This window comes from Oxyura jamaicensis, chromosome 4 (genome assembly GCF_011077185.1).
Source record: "Oxyura jamaicensis isolate SHBP4307 breed ruddy duck chromosome 4, BPBGC_Ojam_1.0, whole genome shotgun sequence".
Lineage (NCBI taxonomy): Eukaryota > Metazoa > Chordata > Aves > Anseriformes > Anatidae > Oxyura > Oxyura jamaicensis.
In genome coordinates, this window is record NC_048896.1 from 35,341,261 (window position 1) to 35,368,664 (window position 27,404).

At 35.0% G+C, this 27,404-nt stretch overlaps 1 protein-coding gene and 1 long non-coding RNA gene across 2 annotated transcripts in view; one reads left to right on the forward strand and one right to left on the reverse strand.

The window, feature by feature from the left end:
- Window positions 1–27,404, forward strand: part of TENM3 (teneurin transmembrane protein 3) — a 1,329,889-nt gene that overhangs the window by 259,401 nt on the left and 1,043,084 nt on the right. The window lies entirely within an intron of this gene.
- On the reverse strand, window positions 17,821–19,525 carry LOC118166296. The gene is made up of 3 exons (XR_004750429.1): window positions 18,658–19,525; window positions 18,024–18,126; window positions 17,821–17,946 (listed from the first exon to the last, which is right to left on the reverse strand). It is a non-coding gene; the product is annotated as an uncharacterized LOC118166296 (long non-coding RNA).

Genomic DNA, 27,404 nt, shown 5'->3' on the forward strand with positions numbered 1-27,404 from the left:
AAAACCATGCTTTTCAAAATTAATGCTCATTATACATAAACCATGCATGATTTTGTAAGGAAGCTGAACAGAGACCTGCAAGGCAGGTGATACTGAAAAATTGTTGCAAATAGCCTACATCACCATGTTTTCCTCTTTGGAAGAGTACTGGTTTTTCCTAAGCAGCAAGCCCAGTTGCACTGCCATGCAAAGTCCAAGAGACACTGTTTTTAATTAAGAGCTTGAAAAAACTCAGCTTTTCTAAAGGACACAAATACTGACATGTTTGTACTTCTTTTCATTTTCTATGGGAAGTCATCAGCAGCATTTCTTCACTTGGATTAGTTCCCTTCCTCTTCAATGACCGTAACCTTAGGTTTAAACCTATGGCTGGACAGACTTTAAAAGGTTACCCTTTTTCATGATACCGTTACAAATCTTACCTTTTCCAATTCTCCGTTATCTAATTATTTTATGTCTTCAGAGGAAATAAGGTCATGGTCTTAATTGTTTGCCTTTTAATATCTATTGCTTTCATTCAGAGGCTCTAATGTTTCTGATATCATAACAGCTTACACACTAGTATCCAACAACAACAAAAAAGAACAATAAATATTCCACTAGCTTTAAGGCTGATAGTATAATCACCTTTTGTTGTGGCTTTATCCTTTGCTCTGATGAGAAATTAATATGAAGTAGACATGCTGCTATTTTTTGTCCATATTTGCAAACTTTGTACCACCTACGTTTTATCTCCAAAGGTGCAAGGTTGATTTTTCAGAGCAGGTCTGGCATAAGCTTATGCATAGTTTCATATTCCTTTCTGTATATCCCAGTTAAAAACATTTTTTCCCATTTCTTCCTTGTATATGATGCAGTAGTGCTCCAAACTTCATGCTTTGGTTTCAGTATTTTTTTACTCTGTGTCTAAACTAATCAAATATACTTATAACTGTCAAGGGTGTCAGAATCACTTTCTGTCTTTATTGAGAGGCACACTTTGCATGCAATTGTAAGTTGAGGCATGGTTTGGATTTCGTCCAGCTGTCTGGAGAGTTTTTTAACCGTTTGGAGCTTTTGCTGCTCCACTTTTCTCCTCATGACTTCATTTATTCTTTTTATTTCTTTATTACTTTGGTGTGCTAATGGCTGGTGTTCAGTAATGAGAATAAGAGCATAGCAGAGAGCTTCTCTGTGATGTCTCAGTTCCAGTTTTAACATTGCATGCCTTACAGACCCACATTCCTCCAGTCCTGGGTCAGTGTGGGCCCCAGTGACCGCAGCATGCTGCACGGATGGGCCAGCAAGGACTGCTGACGAGTGGCCATACCTGACTTGGACATTCAGTTTACTGCTACAGTGTTTACTTTAATCCAGTTTCAGAGCTTTATTTTTAATATTTTTTCACATTAGTTCATTTTTATTTACCAGACTATCTGTAGTTGTCGGTTAAAATTCAGGTTTAATGATCCTGCCATGTGTATGTATTCATAACGAGTCTCTTGAAACTGTTGATGGGAATGCACGGTTTCAGTTCTGTAGGAGTGTTACTTTTTTAAGCTAAGAAACAGTGTCATGAGAAGGTAAAACCAAATTCACTAATCTTTTAAAAATGGAGTATCTATCAAATGGCAAAAGATTGAGAAGCGCTGTGGTATCCAAACCAAAAGTCTGGAGATTGAGCTAACTTCAGAAATCAATACAGCAAACAGAATTCATGTTTTAATCAACTTCAATATACAGGAGGATATAAACTTCCCTAGAGACACATTAACAGTCCTTTTCGCTTCAGGTACCATGATGAAAATTTGATGTCATCACACAATACTTTCACCACTGTCTTTTAAAATTACCTTTATCTTAGGACATCATATGACATCATGACGACCTGAAATGAAGCTATCAATGGAATTCTGTATTAATTAAAGAAAGTAATATCCATCACTCGTCAGAAACTTCATGATTTCTCTGTTGAAATGATGGTGACTGAGCTTGAAATAGGCTCAGGAAAAAAAGTCTCCTTGCTGTTCTCAGAAGCAGTAAAGAAACAGACAGCTGTGAAATTCAAGCTAAATATGACGAAAACAATAATGTTATTAAACAACAAAAATAATTGCTTGTGAGTTTAAAAGTAATGTTGCAGCTGGTATCTCCCTGCTATTATGTTTCCTCTGTCTAGGTGTTTATTGCTAGATTATAGCACTGATGTACTTGAATATGTCCTGAATTAGGGAGGCAGAGGAAAAGGGTGGTGGAGATATGTATCATGTGGCAGTTGCAGACTTGCACTGGACTGACATTAGTTCCTTTTGGTAAAGTGCTTTCTATATCCAGAAATATTTACAAATCCACAAAGCTCTGCAACAATATGTTTATAAGACTGTATACAGGAAGTTGTAAGTAGAAAATTTGATTACCTTCACTGTAGATTCAGACGTGTATTTTAGAAATTCACAACTTAACGAACATGCCATAGTTGACTGAGAGAGCAAATAATCATAGCTATCAATTCATATTAAACCTAGAGAAAACTTGTTTTCACAAACTCTTACAGTTGTTATTTAATCCTATCCATAAAAATCACAAGTGTTTGACTACAGAAAGAGCATGGACAAGAAAGAAGCTAAATATATCACTGACTAATATCACAGCATGTAATTCAATCTGCTGCACTCCTAAGGCTCAAATCAATGACAGTCATGGCAGCCACAGAAAGTCAGGGTTAGTGTCGGTAGAAAGCTGTTGTTAATACACTGTGCATCAATCTGTTTGCAAAATCTATAATTTCCCTTCTGGCGTCATGTAATGCAAATAGAGGAAACACGCTTTACTCGTTCTCTAATATTTGACTATTTCTTATGGATATTGCAGTAACATTGCCAGAGCTGTCGTGCTGCTCGTGGAAATGCAGGCAGTGCCATCCCCACCCACATGCCGCTGCCGCAGAGGAACACGCTGCTTGTGTGCTGCAGCCCGTGCCAGCACAGCACATTCAGGCTTCCTCCCTGACGGCACGTCGTGGGGTGCTTCATGCCCTGCCGGGTGTGCTCTGCGATTTAGGTACAGAGCACGTGGGATCCAGGCTCTTCTCTGGCACCGGGGCAATATGTGCACATAGGAGCGCATACATGCCAGCATGCAGGTGTCATGGGCATTTGTAACTAGGACTCAAGTGTACCTCAACTACAAGAGGTTGTAAAGAGGAGGAAATGCTCGCTCACCTCTCCTAATGCAAGATGGCTGTTGAGTAAGACAAGACGACTTTGCACATGGTAAAGGGTTAAGTACATAAAGATAAGAGACAAAGTAACTTTCAGAGTGAATGGGAAGCTGAGCAGAATTAGTTGTAAATTAGGCACATCTTAGCAACTTCCAGGGGAAGCCAGCCTACATCCGGTATTTTTCATCTGGGCAGACTGAAAAATCCGTGTCATCATTGGCAGCAAACACTGATATAAGTCCTGCTTGAAATTTTCAAAGTATCTTCTATTGAGGATATAAATCTAAAGTAGCTATCTTTCTTTTCTAATGCCTTAGGTCTAAATATATTCTGTTTTCCATAGAGACCATCTATAATTTAAATGATTTACTCTGTGCATAAAGAGTGTGAATTCTCCAAGTGTTCCTGCTCTTATTTCTCAAAGAAAGCCCTTGGAAAAAAAAAAAAAAAAAAAAAAAAAAAAAAAAGGCCTTACTTAAACATACATTCATTCAAGAAGCAGGTACAATCTCTGAAGTACTGCTTCACCTTAAAACTATCAACACAGGAACACATTTTGAAAACAACAAAGTGACTGCCAAGTGTATGAACAATACTGAGATGGCAGTATAAGATCAGTCACTTCTCCCAGATCTTTAATATCAAACCAAAGACAGAGTTTGACTTAGATTAAGGTTACCACAAATAACAAGATACAAACATTTGTATTTTCAAGTGGTGACTAAATCAGCTTGTAGGGGTTATATTTTATTTCAGCACTATGTTAGAACAGTATTTCCTCCTGGCAGTGTGCTGCACTGATTTGTCTTGTCACACTGGCTTCTCGGGGTATGTGCAAACGTCTCCTGTTATCTCCTGTAGCAGAATCTCACTAATTGATGCAAAATGTACAGATGCTATACATTACCGACTTCCAGCTGTGGATTCACTAGCAGTGGGTGTTGGGGTTGGAATAAGGGAGCTGTAAGTACAGCTCCATTAAACTCTTACTTGTATTGGCCTTTGCTTGTGTGGCTTTTGACCTTTCCCCACTCCCTTCTCTTTTCCCTTCAAAATGGGACTGCATTGACAGAGAATTAATTGCAGCACTCCCTTAAGCTGACGATTTTTGCATCATTAATTATATACCATGAGGACTTACTTTCCTTAATGTGATTTTTTTTTCTCCCGGTCTTTCGGCTGCACATTCATATCCTATTTGAACGGATGTTCGGAGAACAGGCAGCTAAATATTTCAAAGTGTTTAGAAAGACGTATCCTGAGGATATTGAATTAAAATGAACAGCAGCAAGAATGAAATTGTTAGGGCTTGCAGCAAAAGTGCAGACTAGCTCCTCTCCTGCTGCAAGTCTCAAACAGAATCTGATGTGATCCAGACAAAACCTACCCTAGAGTGGGGACAGATTAGCTCAAACAGAAGTTTACTAAATCACTAGATCAAGCTTAAGAGCTCCAATATTATGATGGAAGTCTGTGTCCTTTTTCTTCCTCTCAGTTTACAACACCAATAAAAAAGAAGCACCTTGATTTCTAAACATTCTTCAGTGGGCTCTGTGTATTATTTTTCAAGTATTTTGTCTATTTTCTCTCTGTGTGTATGCTAGCTTTCAAGAGAGATTTTAAAACAGCACTTAGGGAGCTTTTGTTAACTAAGACATACCTGTTGCAATACCTTCCCCAAGTTGTTAGCCCTATGTATATATGCTTTTTAGAAGATGTCTGCACTTGTTTTCCTCATCTCCTGTGAAAATGATACATACAGAAATTCCTTACCTACTGAAGTCTTGTGTAGAAAATTTCATAGGTATATGTGAACAAAAAAACTAACACTGTGCATGCATGATTGCCTTTAACTATGCAGCAGATAGGTTCTGTATTGAATGGAGTTTCATCTTTTGTCTCATTTCTCTTCTGATGGTACACGTGCAAATGCTTAGATTTTGACAGCTCCACTCCCTTTCTCATACATAGGTACATAAATCTGAGCAAAAGCGTTTATACTTTTTCACTTTCTTTGCATCAAGCATGGTTTATAACTGGCTTTGTTTTAGGAATAAAGCATCCAAAGTGTGCATTTGAAATGTACATGCAAAATTTGCAATCGAATGTGCAAAACAGAAAATTGCTCAGGTGGGTATGGGAGCAACTGATGGTCTCAGGTATTTGACAATGAGTCATTTTTAATGTATTTTAACTTCTGAGGCCAACATATTTGTGTGTTACCTTTTAATTAAATGTTATCTGCAGGGTTTTTTTTTTTTTAATTATTTTTTATTTTCAACCTTGTGGTCTGTTTTAGTTATTTAAATAAAAATGAAGGCAATTAGGTGATATCAGAATCACTGTCACATAATTCAGAGCCAGTCAGTCATGTAAATGAGGGGCCTCCCTCACAGGTTAGGTCTTAAGTGCAAACAGGTGTCAAGGATCTTGCTCATTATTCAGCATTTGCCTGTTTTTATTCATTCCTAAAACTATTTTTTCTCAGCTTTTAGCTTTTTAATTTTCTGGGTCATATTTTGTCACTGTTTTTATTTCAAAATTGCAAAATAAAATAATAATAAAAATCACTAGACATTTTTATCCATTAAAGTACCTTGTATTATTTTTTACCTTATTCTAAACGTCACTGTGATTAATGGGCGCTAACCAGTTTTCTTTTCATAGTGAAATGAAATTTGATGTCTCTATGGATGTCTCCTAAAGAGAAGCATACCAAGTTGGACTTCTTTCTCTTGCTAATCATTCATATTCAGCTATTGATATTTGAAGTCCAGATGGTTGACTTCCTGACTATCTTAATTTTTTCTTTTGAACAGCAACAATTTTCTTACGTGTCATGTATTTTCTCCCCTTCTAAAGGCTTCCATTACTTATTGGCATTTACTGAATAAGCTCACAGATCTATGATACTTCATAAGATCTCAGTCTTTTGAAAAAAAAAAATCTTAAGATGCAATGCCATAGTACCTTTATAGACATCCCACAGATTATTCCAGGATATCTCAGGAAAATGCATGCAAATCATATACTGTTTTCCTCATTTATTTCTTTAAAAAAAAAACACATTTGAAATGTAATGTCTGATCAAAGTCTGCAGAATGTAATGAAAATGTTAATTTTAATGTACTTGGATTTTATATGGAATTCCTATGCCAAAGGAGGACTATAATCATAGTGCTTAGATGCAGTGAAACAATATCTCTTTATTCTATTTTCCTATTAACTTGTGAATGGTTCTATCATAGCTCAATTATTATTTTTTTTTTTTTCTCATTTCATGATGCTATACCTTTTCTTGCACTGCCTTTATAAGTACTCCAAGTACACCTTTAGCATGTAAATAAAGCCATTATTAGCTGTCATGTTTTTACATAGAGTATTTCTCTTTGAAGATAAGAGATTGAAAAGAGTGTGAAGATATAAACATATATTTTATGATACTAAATTCCTGCTGCCATCAATCACAGCAGTTTCATTTTATTTCATTGGTGGAAAACTTGATACTGCCTTTAAGGTAATTTACTTAAGTGCTAAATCACAGTGTGCAAGTTTACATAAGATATTCCAATAAATATGCATTATTCATTCCATATTCTGTAATACATTTCAGACTTTCTTACAATAGCTGTGCAGATGAGTGGGATTGCATTTTGGGAGTCCTACATCTGGGAACACTGTGGGAAAAGATAATTATGGGTAAATGGAGCACTTTCAAGCTACCAAAGATATTCTTAGAATGAGGGAGAATAAAGAGATAGCCTATATTTAGTTCCTTCAAATGAATATTCCATTCTATAAAGTAAAATGATGCCTTGAAATTATACTTTTAAAATGACTTTGAAAATGTCCTTGAATGTGAATTCTGATTTTATTTAAAATTTCATAGCCAAACAAGGCTCTTGATATCTTTACATCGCAATATATAAAAATTAATTCAATTTTATATTTGTCAAGCTTTGACTAGAGAAAATATTCATAGTAAACTTCAACAATTACGTGAAATATCAAGGCTTTCATCAAATAATTCAAACTTTCTGGAAAGATTTTTAAAGATAATGAAATTTGTGCCTTGGTCTTCAGTTTGTTTTGCATGCGATTTTTAAAATGTTTTGTGTTGCTGTCACAAAGCCAGCTATAGTAAGTTTAGTTCCTAAAAGTAGAACGGTGTTTGCCTCATGACTTCAGAGTTGTAGACTATCCATCTGGAATGGGCATTTATAGCCCTCAAAACACAAATGGAGAAATTAAATTATTCTCATGTTCATTTTTTGCAAAACTATTGGTTTTTCAATAATTTAGAAAAAATGAATAATATATTTATGGTGCTTGTTAGTAGTAGCCCCAAATAATTTATAAACCAATGATAAATGTTTTATAATGTTTTTGTGATGTACATTATAGATGCTAGTGTATTGTCTGTTTAATATAGATATACTAAGAATCAATAATTACACTGGGTTATCGCTGTTTCCGGTGCTGTGGGGAAAAAAGTTACCATCATGGCTGAGTGCTGTAGATGTGATTGGGGAGTGGGAAATCATCATCATGGCTAAGGGCTGTTGATATGTTTTGCATTTTCTGCATTTTACATTTTGAACAAAATAAATAACCCTTCAGGACAAATACTATTGTTAATGACTATACCCCTTATTTTACATAAACATATCTAATTCTTTAAAGCACATTCGATGTATATAACATACATGTTTTAGGTCTTTTAAAAGAATGATACCCAAGTATTTGTTTCAAATATGCATAAAGCACTTGAAAATAGCAGCACCTTTTCTGGGGTAAAATGTCGTAAACTGGCTGTGCTCTGAGGTCAGCATCCCCCCAGAGGTACAAGTAAGTGCCGGCAGTGCTGGGAGACCACCTCCACAAAGAAAAAAGTAATCAGGAGGCACTGAAGCCGGTGTCCAAGCCTTATACTCTTGCTAAGGTGTTTTCAGTGAGGCTATCGGTAATTCTTGTACCCTTCAAAACAAGTCCTGCCGTAGTTTTGGGATGACAGTGTCATTTGGCAAGTGCTCTGATCCCATCGATACCAAACGTGCTCCAAGCCTACAACAAATCTGAAAATCTAATTTTCCATTTATTTTTCAATCACTCAGGCTGGAATTCAAACAAGTGATGCCTTTTCAAATGTTTACTCAATGGGAGCCTGTAGTTGAAGTAGTTGAAGTAGTATTTAAAGAGAGGATGACAAACTGTCTTGTTTAAATAATTTTGACTATGATTTATTAACTGTTTAAAATGTTCATGAGTGGAAAGTACTTTTTTTTTTCTGATATGCAACATTATGAAAGAAATACTCTTTTGAATTTATGACAGTGAAAGTTTTTGTATACTCTTTTTTGTCTTTCTTTTCTCTTTACCAATTACACTCTAACTATATTAGCACAAAAAAGTCACATTTGTTTCACTGACCTTTTTAATTCATTGCATTCTGGTTTGTACCTTTTTTTCTACAGTAAATGTAGCAGTGCGGTTATTGAAGTCAGCACTTTCAGTGGCAAGGCTGGTGAACTCATTAAGAACACTGCCAGGTGCTGCCAACCCCAGGTGTCAGCCTACTGGATAGTGAGATATAAATAACTCTTTACTGGAAAAATGCAGGCTAACAAATTACCCATCATAGGCAAAACTAAACTAGTGTCTTGTGCTCTGGTTTGTTGCTTACTAGCTGCTAACATGTAGTCCAGATGCCCCTTCTTGCAGGGTATGAATCAGATCAATGACTGCCTCATTACCAAAAAGACTGTTCCAAAGGTATCCATGCAAAATAGCATTCAAGTGCCAGAATGCAGTCCAATACTATCATCATATTTCTTCTTTTTTAATTATTCCTCTCTATATCCAAGCTAGTTACAAAAAGTGGCATTCTGTGGCTACTAACCATGTACGTCCTCTAATCTTTCTATATTATTTCCCGTGGATTTTAAGGGGAATCTAGTTGAGAAACAATTCAGAAAAGCAACAGCAAAATGTTGTTGACACTCAGCAACAACTACAACGGGGGGAAGGAGACAACTACAACGGGGGGAAGGAGAGAAAGAAGGGGTGATGAGTCTTATTCATCTGTTTTCTCTTGAGCCAGTATTTTGGAGCTCAAAAGTATAGGTAATATTGATGACAGCCAAGGGACTATGTAGTAAATACTTGTTATTTACCATATGCCCTCCATTATTTTTGCTTGAAGGATGGAATTTATTTCCTCTATTTTTATTTTTGACAACTGAAGTCCTAGTCTTACTGTGACTGGCCCAGACCTGCCTTATATGCAACGCAACAGCACTGACTTTCAGGACTAGGAGCATGTTTTAACTATATTGAATGCTAGATAAATCTGAATGTTCTCAGCAGTCACGATCTCGTCACACAAAGAAATGTGAATGGCAGTCAGTAGAGTTTTGAACTCTGTAGAACGGTGAAAGAGGCTATTTTTCAAATAGCTGGATGAGTCAGTTCAGTTATGAAACATCTGGCATAATGTTCTACAACTATCCATATATATTGGAGAGCTATCTCCTCTCCATCCTGCCTGAGAAGTATGTGTTCTTCAACAGAAAACATTAGTGTGCACTTAGAGGACTGTGGTCACGCTTCATTGCAGGTCATCACAAAAGATTTTTCCACACTGTGTTTCTGAAGTCCAGTGATATTTAGCCGCTCTTCCAAATTGAATGAAGGAGTTACAGGTCTTCTATAGAGTCTTAGTAAATGACAATGAGATGCAATATGCTTCAGATAAGAGGTTCCTAATTGGGCTAAGTCTGATGTGGATGCTGGCGTGGACTGAGGCACAGCGTAACCTTGGAAGGTTTGATCAAGCTATGTACCTACACTAGCTGCAACCAGCAGCGTGGGGGCTATGGGCTAACAGAGGGAACTTCAGAAGCAAAAAGAAGCAGGGTAGATCCACTGTACACAGTCTTCATTCAATAAGAAATAACATACATAAATAATATAAACATTATCAAAATACATTTTATAATTATATAATAACAAAATTATATAAAATTATATCATTATAATTTTATATGAACGTATTAATTATAGTAATTATATAATGCTATATATTTATAATTAAATAATAATAAACAAATATGTATAAAAGGAGTCAGAAAATATTATCAGCAGAAATGTCGAAATATCTATTTAGAATGTTATCCACTCTTTGCATAAATTGCAGTTAATACAATATTACTAGCATTCTGTGTACTTCCCTGTGGGCAAACGCATCTACTACTGAACTGTCATTCCATGTGTCTATTCTAGAGGTTTGGTCTTGGAATATGTTTAACCACATACACTACTAATTTGGAGTGAATGTTGTTTGAGTGACACCATCAGCTGTTTTTCCTTTAAGTTGTGTTTTCATTTCCTTTTTCCTTTCTCTTTTCTATTTCTCCATTTTCCTTCTTTATTTTATTTTATTTTAATTTTATTTTATTTTATTTTATTTTATTATTTTTTTTTTCTTATCAAAGGCCAAAAGTTATTGGAACATAGAGGGCATGTAAATAATAAAATTCAGGAAACTTTTACAGTATCAGCGACTGGGTGTTTTGTTGCCAATTAGCAAGGGAAATTACTCCAAAAGTAGAGTTTAGGGATAGGAAAGATGTGATTTCTCCATGAACCAGTGATCAAAAGTATAAGTGCTCTAAGTCCCAACCATTGATCAGTGTCTAGTAATAGTTAGCATTTAACATTTCCCATGGCTCTGAACAAAGGAAAATAAAATAAAATAAAATAAAGTATTATTGGCTGCATAAGAGATTTCTGTGATGAAATTTCTGGTAGAAATTTTTAGCACCTCCATTGTACCACACTTTTTTTTTTTTTTTTTTTCCAGAACTTTTGAAGTTTAAAAACATGGCAATTCCTCTCTGTGTATTTGGAATTCCATTAAAGCAAGTCTAGCAATTTATGATCATTAAAAGGCAAACCTGTGAATTCACTCTGTCAGTGTCAGCAGAGATGTTTCTTCACTTCTATTTACATGCGATATTTTTATACCCCTAAATGTAAAATTGTTAATTTTCCAGGGAAAGCAAACAGCCCCCCACGACCACCAGCACTCCCTGCATATCTTTAATGTATTTCTGCTTTATTTAATCATGCACAAATAAGCACAGGAGAAGCACTGAATAAAAGGGATAATGGACCATCCCGGATGGATAAAACAGGACATTGAATATCTTCTTACTGTCCATTATATACTGTCTCCTTTTAAAGGGACTCTATTCAACATAGATCCTGACAGTTATTATACTTCTTTATGGAACAGATTGATTTGACCTCCAAACCTGAAAACAGGGAAATCTCTATACTTGGAAGTTAAAGTTAAGCTCCTTTATCTGAGTGACTGAGGGGTTAGCATATGGTCTGTTGATCCAACTTCTTAATGTATAGATCATACCCTGAGGAATGCATTGCCAGCTATTTTATTTATAGTCATAATTGCTTTTCCTGTGTGGTTTCATCCAATTAACATATGCTACTGTCCAAGGCCTTAGTCTCTTTTTACAATAAAAATGGCAGAGGAAGGAAAGCAGTCTCTAAATGCCCTGCTTTGAAAAACGGTATAGACTACTTTTAAATCCAAACAAATGCTTTAATGCTCTGGAAGCTTTAATATATGACTATTATTATTATTATTATTATTTTTTTTTGCCAGCATTCTGGATGTTACCAGGGCAAAATGTTATGTCTTAGATTTGAACTGGGTTTTTAACATGGTGTCATCTTTAAGGATTAAACTATGTAGTAAGTGGTTTATTGAATATATAGTTTCAGATCAAATGTACAGCTTCAGCATCTTCATAACCATTGAAACTTTATTAAAATAGGTATTTTGGGTAATGTCCGTTAGCACGGTCATGTGAACTGTTTACACATTATCCACTAAAACACAGGATTCAATGAAAGGTAGGCACACAAGAAAATAATAACAAATGGAGGGGGTGAAATAAACATCTTTCACAGAAGTTTTCACATCTGTAGAAAATGCTACACTGTCTGACTTGCAGATACTGTGTCTCCTAAAGCAAAATAAGAGGCTAGAATAAGTTTTTGTGTATCCCTAACTTGTTTCTGCAGCCTGTCTTAAAGTAATGTAACAGAATACTTACACACCATGCAGGGGAACATCTTAAGTCAGAGTCAGGAAATGTTCAGCACAGGGATGTGTTTGACCTGTTCTTACACCTGAGAAGCATTTAGTCACTGCTTTTGTGCAGGATCTGGAACCTGTAGCATCTTAGAGGCTTCCTGTATCCTGTGAAATAACAAGGTAAATCTCAGTGTTTTATTTTGAGAAACAATCATTAAGAGAAAGGCAATACTGGTTTTAGCTTTGACTATGTTTCAGCAATTCCAGCACGCATCTTGAATATGGAAAACCCAGATTCAGTATCTTCTTAAGGTTAAAACATGTATCTCTCACCTCTGCAGATATAGATAGTTTCTCTGACCTGAACACTGGAGGTTAACAAACACTTACATTTCAGTTTCAAATAACCAAGAAATGTAATTTTTCTTTCATGTCTCTATCGAAAGGTTAAATTATGAAACAGCTTCCAGAGGAGTCAGTTAATTATTTAAAAGCTTGTAGGGTGAACTTCTTGAAGTACAAAGAGAAGTTTCACTTACCAGTCAGAGCAGCGGTATTGGCAGTCATGATGCAGCAACGATCATTATATAAAGATGTATAACATGTGATGGACTTCGGCTACAGAAACAGTATTTTCATCACCCAGCAGGGCACTGTGCTTTTCTGCTGCAGAAAATAATAGTTCTGTTACAGCAGAACTATGCTGTGGCAGAAGACCTTATCACCTACGGTTGTAGCTTTGACTATTGTACAAATAGTTTAAAAATTATTCTGGCCACGTCTATGTTGATTTGCAAGTTCTAATAGTCTAGCACCAATAGAGAAAACTGTGTCTGTCACATGTAACTTATTAAAAAATGAAGTCCTCAATCCTCATAAAATATATTTAATTACATTCATTCTTGCAAGCAGTAAGTACGTAAGATGGAAGTTCACAAATTAGCAACTCAGCTTTGTCTGTCATCACTTGGTATTATTGAAGATTATAAACTACCCTCAGTAACACTTCCTTCCCTGAAAAACAGTTTTTTTCATATATATTTGCAGCCCAATGTTAGCAATGTTTCTTTCAAGCAAACAAAAGACACTAAAAGTTGAAACATAGGATGTTTGCTTATCAGTGTGTTATATACTGAGATGATGAAAGTTGGTGATATATTGATAGTTTGACTTTCATATTTTCTACAGTTCACACATTCTTTAATGAGAAAGAAATGCTTTGTTTATCTGTACATTCTATACATTTATAGCTTTCCCTTTCAAATTTATTAATTCCTTTTTCTAGAGGATTACTCCTCAGCTTGTTTAGCTAAACAGCAAGGAGTGCTAAAAATTAGTGGTATTGCTGCAAAGTTTTTTTTCCATCATGAAAATATATTCTAACAGATAGGGTTAGGACAGTGTATTTCAGATGGGCTCATACATTTCTGAGAAGCCCTCAACAGAAGACCTTTTGGCCCAAAGAATAAGTATTTACTGTCTGATATTTAGTTTGTGGTTAAAGAAATAGATGAGTTTAATGTCTGCGTTTAATGAATAATGATCCTCCCATCTTTCTTTAAATATATGTAACTTTATACACGTGAATTTTCCAAACTTAACTAAAAGTTTTAAAGCTAGAAAGTATGCCCACTGTGTACATGTTTTACTGCAGGTGAAGAGCCATGAACCTCTCCCTTCGCTTTGGACATCTCATGGGAGGTAGAGCGAAGTTTCCATACCCAGCAATTGCACTCTCCCCCATGATGTGTGCTGTTCAGAGAGCCAGGAGCACTCCCTGTGCTGTGGAAGGGCAGTGTGAATTCACACCTTTCCTTAGCACAGGCATCAGGGCTATGTTTGATCTCTCATGTAGAATTCAAAGCCACTGTTGTTCAAATGTTGGCAGGGAAAAAGCACTATTCATGCTAATTGGTTATTATAACACAGAAATATAAATACTTGAGCATACTGTGTATCAGTTGTATTTAAATCAAAGTAACCTGCCTAATCCTTTAGGCTGCTATTTGTAGACACTACACAGTGCAGTGTTAAGGCAATACTTCATAGTGCTATTAAATGTAAAGTCTGGGAATATTTCAGCCACCAGAAAAATGTCGATATCCTGATGTGACATTCACAGTGCAGTGTCCTGTTTGAATTATTAAGCAGCAGTCTGCACTGTCCATGACTGTTTAAAATAATTGATAATTATAAAACTTCAAACCCTTAAACAAAGAATTAAATGATGTACATGCACCGTTTTCAGGGAGTTGCTGCTTGCAGCTGGGAAATGGAGCATGTACATTTTAAAATCAGTCTCAAAAGAACACTACCAGGAAGATGCCACTGTTTTTGCAAAACATTTCTGATGTAAAACATTTCATCATTTTATTTTATTTTTTTTCAAGATCTTATGAAGCAATAATTACAAAGTGATATAACTGCAGATTGTGTATTTTTATGCTATATTTACTTTTATTTTGGCCACTGGTATTTTAGTATACATCCTTTGAGTTTGTTACTGAGCATTAGTTTTTGTTTTTCTACAAATAACACTTGTTTTGAATTATACAGTACAACAGCCTTCCCAATTTGTGCATTTGGTTTCCCCATATAAATTTTTATTTAGGCTTTTTTCAATGCATATAACAACTTACAATGCAATAACCAGTCACGCTTGTAGGATTTTTTTTTACCCTAATTTGAGACAGTAAAAAACAAACAAACAACAAACTAGCCATAAATAAAAACAAGTTGGCATGGACCACAGAATATTGCGGGAAAAATACACGCCATGTTTTTGCACATTTCAGTTACAAAAGAGATATGTAAATCTAAGAAGAAAAAAGAACAAACCCTGACTTTGGACTGCAAAAAGAGAATAACTGCTATTGTACAGTTCTGAAATTAGCTGAATTTAATAAAAAGCTTTAACAAGCTTCACAAATCTGCAGATCTGAGAAGAACTCTGATCCTTCTACTTCAAAACCATAGGCCTGGAGCACTTGATATAAAGGCAGAGCTTGCTAGCTGCTGGCAATCAAAGTCCTTTCCAAGCTGCAGTGCATCAGCAGAGGACACTTATGCACACAGGCATTGTGCATAAACCTAATGCCATTGAAGGCGAGAGCAAAACACGGTTGTGATAACATAGTGATCAGCACAGGGCACAACAATACTCACAGCTGAGCAATTATCTGTTTTCATGAATTTTTCTGGCTTGCAAAATGAGAACGTTTGAAGAGGCAGTAATATCCTGTCTGTGAACTATAGGAAAATGTGTTTGACCAAGGTAGAATATCAGATCAAGTTTATGTGAATTTTCTTTATATTTAGACATCACCTTCAAATAACATCCTAAGACAAACCTGTTTTTCAGCCCCAAACTGCTGCTAATACAGGATTCTTTTATAGATAAGTGCAACTGTTACTATAGATCGGAATAATCTGTCACTGTATAAGCGTTATAGCTGGATGTCTCTGCTAAAACAAAGAATAATAACATTAACACTTATACTGGTATCATAAGACTATATTTGAAGTCGATGTACATGTCTTTGTGTCATCAGGTGCAAATGTAAAAGTTGCACTTGCATTATTAGAGATAAAGTAATTGCCACTTTCAGTTAAATTCATACATCTCATTTTTTAGGTAGCTATTTACACTGATAAGCATCCAGCCACTGCTCCAAGTATTAGGCAAAAGCAATCATGAATAGATAAAAATTCCCAAAGCATCCTGTGAAGGGGCTACTTTTGGCTGTCTGTATACAAACCACAATTGGGTCAACTCATGTAAATGTTGTTCACAGCCATATATATCTCTAAAATTGAAGCTTTAAAGCATATTCAGGAAAAAAAAAAAAAAAAAAAAAAAAGACTTGCAAGTTAACATTTCAGGTTGTGTTTGCTAGATGTTTTTTTCTTCCTTTTTTTTTCTTCCTACAAAATCCATTTTATTTTGAGAAAACATATGAGACACCAAATATCTTGCTCTTCTGTTGAGCTCTATATGTTTAGACAAAAATATAAATAGTAAAATACAAAGTGAGAACTTGATTGTGTTTTCTTAAACTTTACTCTGCCAAACGATTCTGTATCGCTTCAGCGATGCAGTAAGTAACCTTACTGGCCCTGCATGTATTTACAAGGAAGCAGAACACTTTGAAATGGCCAAAAGGAAAAAAAAAAAAAAAAGAAAATGGACAATCAGAGAGCTGATTGTCCAGGACAAAATGCATGTTTATCATTTGCAAAATGTAAGACTGTAATGATTGCCCATACTTTATCTGCATTTGAAATTTTCAAGTCATGCTATTTGGGATGAGAAAAAAAAAAAAAAACAAAGAACACAGAATTATCATTACTATGCCTGAAAGCCAAGTAATGTCAATTATTGCAAATGTCAAGAAGATAAGTGATTTAAATATTTTTACATATTTTAGGTTGAGTATATATTGAAACTTAAAAAAAAAAAAAAGAAGAAGAATAGTAAAATAATCCTTGATTCTGCCTACAGAGTATATCTAAGGCCTGCTATTTTGATAACTGAACACATTTGGTATGGGGTAGAGGTAGATTCTAGAGGTAACCAGCTATATATCTCTGTTCACTGTTGCTAGCAAAAGAAACAACGAGAAAATCCTGAGAATGACTTAAAATACTGTTCTTAAACAGCATCAACACGGATCTTCTATAGCTCTGTCTCACTAACACCCCAGCCCCAAGGAAGAGATTGATTTGATAGGGATTCTCTTCTTGCAGAGATGATCTTTGGGTGAAGGTCCCCAAGCAGATAGGCGTGGAAGGAACAAAGAACAGTTAACACCTTGAAAAGCTATCAGGCTTTCTGAGTGCTCATTAAAAACCAAAAGAATAAACTGTAGATGGTGATAATTCAAGATTCACTTTCCACTCACTTTATAACACTCGATAACCCCATGATGCCAAACTAGATTTAATTAATGTGGATACTGTGTTCAAAAGCCACAGGTTTGGTAAGCTAGAAGAACTTCCTTGAACAGTTAGCAGAAGAATGTGCATAATTGCAAAAATGTTTTAAAGCAATAATTATTGTTTTTTTTTCTTCTTTTTTTTTTTAGTTTTAAAATTGCTTATGAAGTATGTTTCCTAATTACTTTTAAGTATTTAAAATTATGCATGCAAAGAAATTAGCTTTTCTAGAATAATAATTCCCAAGCAACCAATTTCTTTCTGTAATTTACCCAACAAAAACGCTATTACATTTAATTGACTAGTTTTTGTTGTTGTTTTTTACAAGTTATGACCTGAAAACTCTGTTGATAGATTTGAGTTGCATAGATGCTGGTCTCATTCTTTTCCAAGGACAAAGAGTCTTCATACAATCTATAGAAAGGCAAAAATTCAGTCAGGGATTACTGCCACAATTCCTTCAGGACAGAAAATCCAAAGTAGCAACACCTTAGCCAGAGGATAAGGCTTCTCTTTCCTTTCGCCTGTAGCTAATCCTTCTGCCCAGGGCAAAGCAAACACCCATCCCTACGGAGCGAGCCCAGTGGATGGGCTGCATGGACTCCCAGGTGCCTCAGAAAACCAGGGCTCTTGAGAGCAGTCGAGCCACCCAAGTTACATATTTAAGAAGATTAATTATTGCTGATAATAGCTACATACAAGTATAAATCATTATCTCTCTCTATAAAATAAATAGGTACATAACATACAAGGAACCCTTTATATCACCTCAGTGTGGAAAAATACCTTCAGACCTGCCTTCATGCATACCAGCAGAATAAGTTTGAAGGTTTCAAAAAATACACAACAGAAATAGCTGATGCTTTCACATCTGAGAAATAAAAAGAGTATAAATGAATGCAAACACTAAAAAACAAAACAAAAGAAAACAAAACAAACAAACAAAAAAAACACTTATTTGGTGAATCAATTACAGATACTTTCCAAGTATCTGTAAGTAAAAGGTGCTCTGATCTAGGGACAACTTTCTGATAAGCACTTGCAGGCTACGTGCCCAGGGTAGGAAGCAGCCCACTGGGTAGGTAGATACTTAAAAAGACATACAAAGATCAGGGGCTTTTGAAACTACAGAGAATAGATAACCTGACAGTTATCTTTAGGGAAAAAAAAAAAAAAAAAAAAAAAAAAAAAGTTAAATATATAATTTTATTCTCTCTGATTTAATTTAGAGCTAGACTTCTTACACTTTATACATTGATAATTATACCTGAGTTTAAAAGTTGCTGACTTTGTATTGCTTTCTCAGTAATCTTGTTTCTCCTGGAAAAAAAAAAAAAAAAAAAAGTCAACTAGAATGAGGGAGATGGATGTTATCAGGTTAGAATATTTACTCCTTTAACACCTGAGACTGCCATGGCCCACATAACAGGAAAAAGCAGAACAGAAATAACTGCCTGAACTCCTGCTCCAGAGGATGGAAGCTAGTTAAGGGATTGCCCAGGGTATCTCCAGAGACAAGGCAAGGCACGTGTGTTTAGCCTTAGACTAAAGTAAAATGAGGAACAAAAGCTCCTCACTGTCCTTTAATTGGCAAATTAACTTCTCATCTGCTGTGCACACAGTTACCTCACCTCAGCTGATCTGTGATACATCGTTAAACCAGTAAATTATTTAGGGATCTAAGCCTGCAGGGTAATGTAGGCCAGTGTAAGAAAAGCTCAATCTACCTGAGATAGATGTAATTACAAAATAATATAAGGGTTTTGAATTGGTAGCATAAACCAGCTGATTTTGAATTGAAGATAGCGCTTAGAAGATGTAGCAAGAACTTGGGAGCAGATTATTAGAAATCATCCTGTAGACTATTTTGTAGTCTTCAGCAAGCCCTATGACATGCATTTGATTTTGATTTCATTATAGGCCAATGATTCTGTTGTTCTTTCCAATAAGTTTTGTAGAGAGTAGGAAAGAACAATGTTTAATAGTAATGTAAAAGCCTTTATAGTCTAAGAATATATTTAATGCTTGTAGGTGTGTTGTGGGAGAGATCCTTTCTGATTGTCAGAAAAAAATAAATAGATTTGAAATGGCAGTGCACTTGGTAAAAAAAGAAAAAAGAAAAAAAAAAAAGGAAAAGATACGGAGTCCTAGTCTTACTCAGCAGTATGTACCTGGCAAATGAGTGTCAGACTTTTGTGGCAGCACCACAGTAATTTGTTCCGATTCTTGCAGGTTAATTCAGCATTTGAGACTACCTATACAGACCTAAAGAAGAGTCATCCCCTGCCTTTTATTTATTTATTTAAATAATGAACTTGCTTTATTGACACAAGGACTGGATAATATTGTATTTTGCATTCTAAAATGAGATAAGGAAAGACAGATGGAATTGGGAAGTTACCTAACTGCCTTGTGCAAAATGGGATCTTCCAAGGCTAGATTGTGCACACACGTTTAATATAGACACAGCATGAAGTTCTGTCCAAAAAAAACATTTTAATTATATTTTTCTTTACTTAGTTTAGCAACTATTTCTGTATTGAGAGAGGAAGAACAGAAATTCCTATCTAAATTTTCAGTATTATTTTTTAATGTTTTCATATTCTTATGTCTAAAAAATAATAATGCAGTCTTTGATCTCAGATCTTATAAGTTTGCACTGTAGTTGACAGTTGTCCTTGTCGTTTTCTGAACCGTACAGTTTGATTCTTGAAACAGACTACAACTGCAAACGGTGTTTTAAACTAGAGAAGATTAATTTATTGGATTAACTGTATTGAAACTTCCTCTACATTATTCTCCATATTGGTTTGCATACATTTGTACATCTTACTTGCTTCTCTGACTTGGTCTGCATTCTGAATTAAGATAATAATTGAAGTCGTAGTATTTCCAGTTAATTTAAAACACTAGAAATTGTTTGGGTAGTTTATTTTCCTATCACTTCTGACTTAATTAACTTTAACAATGATTTACTATTAACCTTGTAACACACCTAACTTCTGTCTTTGAAGTTCTTTATCGTAAACTTATTTTGAGTAATTAAAACAAACTGTTAAAAGGGACAATCACTTAAGAGTTCATTTAAACTGTCCAGTTTTGTCTGTTAGTCATTTTATTTATAACCAGCTGAAACCCATTTACCTCAACATGTCTGTGTTCAGTGCCGGTAGTAGAAGAATTGTGTAATGGAGCCCTCAGAATTTTGGACATAAGTTTTGATTAGATAAACTGCTATTCCTAAATATTGTAGTATGTCTTTACAACTTTCATGTTTCCTGAATTTTGATGAGTTTCCACATATAAGTGTTCTTCCAATTCTTTATGTATTGCCTCTCTGTTTCCACTTTGCTTAAAAGTAAACCCATCCTCTTCATTAAAAAAGAATAGGTGAGAGAAAAAACGGTTATCAACTGATGTGATAGAACACAGGAAATGGATGAATATCTGCAAACCCATCATATTTGGGTTTCTAAAAGGCTCTTCTAAAAGACTAGACCAACCTGTGTGATAGCATGTTGCTCACATGGCATATACCCAGTACGTTCTACACAGTGACTCTATAAATGATAAACAGCTAAATGTCACTGACGTTTGCTCCTCAGAAACAAATCAATATACCTTCTCACAGAGGGCAGGCTCTTGAGTAAAAACATATTATGTATGTCTAGTTCTATTTAAAGTAATGAGAATTATTGTTTGAGAATTCTGCAGAGAAAAAAGGTGTATGTACATAAAAAATGGAAACATTTGAAAAGTTGAACCTCTACATTTTCTACAAATTCTCTACATTTGAAAGCAGAGAATCTCTCCTTTTTAGATAGAAAATTACATTTTGTTGGAAGAAACAACAGATATAACCATATATTTTTTTTTTTTACTATAGAAAAAAAAAGGGAAAAAAAATCTTGATTTCACTGAGGTGAAATCATTTTGTGTAACAGATCAAAGATACTCATAGCATCTTTGATGTATATTTCTTGTTGAATTACACAATTTCAGTGCATTTATTTGTGTTTTCAGTCATATTGTGAGATGTATGCAACTTAGGGACAATTAGCAATAAAGAAACATTAAGTACCAGAAATTAATCTTCTCAATGGTTCCTGATTTTTTTTTTTTTTAGCCTGGAGGGTTAATTTTATGGCTTTAGAGCAATCATTATTTATCATCTCTTGGTTTACGGGAAAGAATTAGAGTTATTAGCTATTAAATTATCCATGAAAATTTGACACTACACTAGACCAAACAAACCCTGGGGCTTGCTGATTTTCCCAGTATGAAACATCTGTGACTTCAACTAGAGAGAACTTAACATTGTCTAATTAGATTTCTAAGATTTATAAGGCTCAAATACTCTATTATTAGAAACCTGAAAATTGGAGCAAAAGTTGAAACTTGCATTTAATGAAGATTATTTTAAGAAAATTTAACAGCACTGTGTGTTGCTAAATACTACTTGCTTGTAATTGCTGAAGATTACCAAATAATGTATTATGGCCTATAACAACAGGAGTTCAGAGAAGAGGGAAAAAAAAAAAAAAAAAAAAAAAAAAAAAAAAGCAGCTCTCTGTGGTTCTACTAAGTTGCAGCCTTCAACTTCTGTAATTAAAAATACTTTATTGAAAATGTAGCAGTAATTATATGCTCATTTTTATATTCTAATTTAAGTATAGTTTATATTTTCTCATGCAGTCTGCTGAAGCAAAAAATCAAGTTTGCTTATTTTTTTTCTGCAATATTATCACTCACGGACAGTGAATGATAATCATCATTCATCAGAATATAAGAAGTGATTTTGTGTTGGCTCTGATCTTGTCTGCCATACAGTGAATTATGCGCTGTTCTGTCCTTCTACAGGGTCAACATGGCTTTTTAAAATGGTATTTAGCTATTTCATTGGAGCTTCTCATTTTGGGTCTCAAAATATTGTAGAAATTTTAATCTGTTAACATTAAAATAGCACTATAGCCCAGTCACTATTACTATAATAAAAAAGTTAGGAACATTATGGTATTTGCAGAGGACTCAGAAGTTAGGAGGGTGCAGAACCAGAATTACTCCTCCACTCTTAGTTTGTACTTCTTGCATTTGGATTATGGCAATCTTTAGTTAAAGGATCCATTTCTTATTAAGTAGACAAAATAAATAGTGCTAGCTAATAACCAGCTTTTCAATATTTTGTCTCTTCTTCATTGTTCATTGCATTGCCCCATATATTATTTACTGTAGTCTATTCAGTTCTGGCTCTGAAGAAGAAATGATTAATTTCCTCAAGAGTTTTTCGGTGGTGTGCATCACTATATTATCTGAGTTTTTCACAAACACTAATTAATCTTCATAACACCCTTGTGGGTGAGGGGTGGAATTAGCCCCAATTTGGAGAAAGGAAACTCATTTACTGAGAGGACAAGGTCACAAATCTCCATAATACAGGTAATGCTCCATAGTTTCTTAGAGTATTACATACTGCTTTATTCATAGAAAATTCCTATCAATTCCAGTTTTGTTTGTGAGAAAGAAACATTTATAAAATGTTTCCAGAAATTCTACTTTAAATAAAAGCTTCACTATATAACATTTCAGCCAGAAGGATTATGCTGGTAAAGCTTGAAGGGATTGAAGAGGCAGTCTCATTAAAGGGAATGTGATTTTGATAACAGGTGGTAATTCCAGGTTTGTTTACTACTACACTAATAAATATTGAAAAAGAATGACAGAAGTTTTGTGACTTTGCCAGTACCATATAGTGTGTCTCTCGTGCTGATTCAGTGCTAGAGACAGGCTTGATCACATCTCATTCTAAAATGTAACTCACCTGCTTAAACCACTAAACCTTTTTTTGCTTACAAAATGCTTTTGCCCAAGTACACTTCCCAAATAGATAATGCACTGTTCAGATCTTGTGTACCTACAGTACTGTCTGTCTACCTCCATCAGCTGCAAAAATGCTTCTTTGAGTTCAGTTGTACACAGGGTAAATCCAATTTAACAGTGGCCTTTGAAGTTTGGATCACATTTCCAGTACATGGACATCTTTCCTGATCACTTTAGAGACTTCCAGAGAGCACATAATGCTCAGACCTGTGTATTTAATTCAGAATTCAGGTTCCAGCAATGTTTGTAAGCATACAGGTAGGAAAGGGCAGACATAAATGATATCTACTAGTTTTTGGCAACTTTCGCCTTATAGGATTTCTTGAGGTATATATGGTTTGACAGTAGGTAAATAAGGAGATGCCAGTCTGACCATTACAAAGCCATTTTAATGTTACCCATATCAGTGCATAATTATGCTGATATATTATGTTAATATTTTGTTATTCTCTACTAGGTTTATTTGTGAATATCTGTAAACTTTATTTTTCCACCTTTTCATGTAAAAAAGTGAATGGTAAAATTTTAAGTAATTTCAAAATCCTGTTGCAAGCCTAGTGTGGTCTACTTCAGCAAATTCTAGTGGAAAAAATATTTTCCATATTCATATAAAATTTAAATGTACGAGTACTTCAGTTGTTCCCCGTTGCCATTTTTCTGCCCGCTCTTGATGCATCCACCTTACAACAGAAAAAAATATGGCCAGAATAACTGTAGGTGTGGGCCCCATCCAACACGGGTGATTCTCTGCTGAGCCTGGAGTCTGATTTCCCAAATTTTGCATCCACTTTCCTTCCATGTGACCTGTGCCAGGTCTGCTGCAGTTTAAGTCCTCGTGTGAGTCCACACAATGAATCTACTTTTACTTTACTATCGCTCTAAAGAAATACATTAAAATTAACAAGTGAAAACTTCTGCCTGCTGATATGCAACAGGATATGAGCAGACAATCACAAGAAAATACCAAGTTTTTAAATTTGCTTTGTGACTATGTTTTAAGAAAGTCATTCAGCTAGAGCATAATAACTTGCATTTATTATTCAAAAACTATTGCTGAACACCTATTGTATTGTGCATGATTACAGCAAAATAATCGAGACATTATTTTAAATTAATTAGTATGACCTATTGTCCTTGATCCCTGCATCCTTTGAGGACCTGTTAGTTAAACCGTTCATTTTTTAAATTGCAAATCAAATTTATTTTTAAGAGTAACTGATGTTCTGTTTGATTAGAACTGTTAAATTATTAGCATCTTGATGCTGCCACCTTCAGGCACAGAGGAGGGCAATAGGAAACAAAAATAGATCCTTGGTTCAGTCTAAAGCTGAACTTCTGTTACGCGTATTGGGAGAAAAAAGACACGCACTACTTGTTGCTAAATGAGAGCTGCTTCAGCAAGATCTCTAGTCTCCTAGCTTATGTGTTTATAGAGCGTACTGAAGAAACGTGTAGTGACAAAGCAGCTTTTGTTTACTTAGGAGGAGGTCACAGCTTTCTATTCATCCATAATAAAACTATTCATGGGCTCTGCAGGCTGGGCATGCTTGGTTACAAGCTTCCAGTAGAAAAAGAGCAATGGAAAAATAAACATAAAGAAAGATTTTCTGTATCCAGATTTTGGCTGGTTTACTGTGCAGAAACATTTAATAACAGGTATTTCACTAGGTCAGAGCAAAAATCAGTATGTCAACTATCACGCTTCTGGCAGTGGCCAGTAACAGTTGCCTAAGGAAGAGGGCAATTACAAAATGATACTGCCCTAGAAAACTATCCTGTCTTAAAATATTTGTGATTCAGGAGCCAGAATGTGTACCTTGAATGGAATTTTCTTCCATAAATTTGTCTACTCAATTTCAAGATCATGTAAACTTCTAGCATTTACCTTTCCAGCTGCTTGTGCTTTTGCAGCCAGTTCTGTACCTTGGATCGTCCTTGTTGCCTCTCTGTTTCTCTGCCATTGAAATGTGTCTCCTTGGATGTAAGAGGAACAAAACTTAAAAAGCACTTATGTGAATTTATGTGAAGACATAACAATATTTTCTGTTCATTCTCTATTTCTTTCCTAATAGTTCCCAACATTTCGAGTTATTTCTTCTTGTTGACTACAGAGAAATGTACCAAAACAATCTATAAAAATCTCAAGATTTCATTCTGGAGTAGTAATAGTTGGTACCCATTTTGCTTTTTTTTTAGCCTTTTTTTTTTTTTTTTCCTCTCCTTATGTTACACTGCAATTCTCTGTGTTTAATTAGATATGTCATTTTATTGTTTCAGTTATTCAGGATTTTAAGGCTCTTAACAGATGGTTCTTGTCCTTATTATCATGCAGAACTTAATCATCGCAGACTTGTCCCCTCACTAGTCACTTCCTGGGTCATTTATGATCTGAGTAGCTTGAACAGCATGGGTCCTATTCCTGACTCTTGTGCAACTCCATTAGCAATTGTCTTATCTGCGATAACTCACTGTTACCCATATTCTCTTGCTAAACTTCCATCAAATTACTGCCATTGTAAGGGACTTCATCTGTGCGACAACGGCCTGATTCCTTTAATGGACTGCAGTTAATGGATCTTATGATATGTTGTATGGAAATCTAAGTAAAACAGTCTTAGGGTCACATGCTTACTCATTCCTTCAAAACATTCCAGTGGATCTGCATGGCATGACATTTCTCAAAAGACAGCTCTTCTTCCTAACATTTATCTGAGTGCCTACTAGTACTACGGAGTAATTTGTACTAGCTTGTTTGGTACGAATGTCATGGTCTGCAGTTCCCCCCATCTTTCTTGGACCTCTTTTCAAAATTAGCCCCAGGTTAACTATTGTCAAACCCTCTCGTGTGCAGACAGTGTTAAATATGAATTAACACACCATACCGAGTAGTTATGATCTTTCTTCATTTAGTTTCTTTAAAACTCTTGGGTAAATACTGTCTGGTGCTAGTGTTTTGTTACTACTGACTACTGTTGCATTACCTTTTCTATGTTTCACTTTTCTAACTTGTTTTGTAAGTCCTCTACAAAATGAGTTGCGGAGCGGGCAGCTCCTCAGATTGCTGGTGACCACAGATGCAAAAGATTCATTTCGCTGTTTGTACTTCTTTCATACCTTGAAATTTGTTGACCTTACAGCACTGCAGTGAGTCGCTTCCTGCCTCTGATGTGCTTTGAAAATGATTTATTAATAGATGTTACGTTTTTTCTACTTTTCCCCCAAACTTTTTAATGGCCTGTCTTATTTGCATTTCTTCACTTCATATGCCAGAGTTTACGGTTATCCCTGTTTTCCTCATTTAGACACAGCTTCACTTTTCTTCTTATTTCTGAGAGTCACTTTATCCCTTCTATTTTAACCAAACTGACTTTTTGGGTCTTCCTCATTTTTTTGTGACTCTATCCATTTCTCCTAAGACTTGAGAATTTATTCCCGTACATTGTCTACAACATCTTTAAAGATTTAAATTTTAACTAGCATTTTTTCATCCTTCTTAATAAGTTATCCTATTTTATTATGGTACTCCTTTTGGAAATTAAGTATATACAATAGGTTATTTTTTTTTAACCTCATTTTGCTCCTGCAAGAATGTTTTGAATGTATGTACCCTGTGATTACTGATAAAGAACATCTGGTCAATAGTAGCATCCTATTCTTTCTTCCCTATAAAATGTGCACCCTAGTATTAATGTTCCATTGATTGTCATCCTTCCCTCCAGCTTCTGATCTGATTATTACGTCAATAGTCTTATTTAAGAACAGTCATTCTCATTCCATCATTTTATTTCTTAGACTTCGTGATTATCATGTTTCACAATCCACTTTTTCACTGTCAGTGTATTCTGACAATTTTCTGTTGTTTCTGGCTTGAGTATTTCCAACCATCCTATCCTTCCTTTGAAGATATACAAGACTTTGTCTTTGTAGCTGACAGGTACATTATGAGCACAACGAACTCATCACATCTTTGTTGAAGTCATTCTACAATACCTCCTAGTGTTCTTCATCTTTAGCTTTAAAATCTTATATGACCTTCTTGATATAAAAATCCAGCAACTGGGATTTAATAATAGTTCAAAGGAATCTGACCATCTTGCATGAGCACCCTCCCTTCCAGAAATGCGTCCAGTCTCTGTTTTTTCTTTTCTTTTCTTTTCTTTTCTTTTCTTTTCTTTTCTTTTCTTTTCTTTTCTTTTCTTTTCTTTTCTTTTCTTTTCTTTTCTTTTCTTTTCTTTTCTTTTCTTTTCTTTTCTTTTCTTTTCTTTTCTTTTC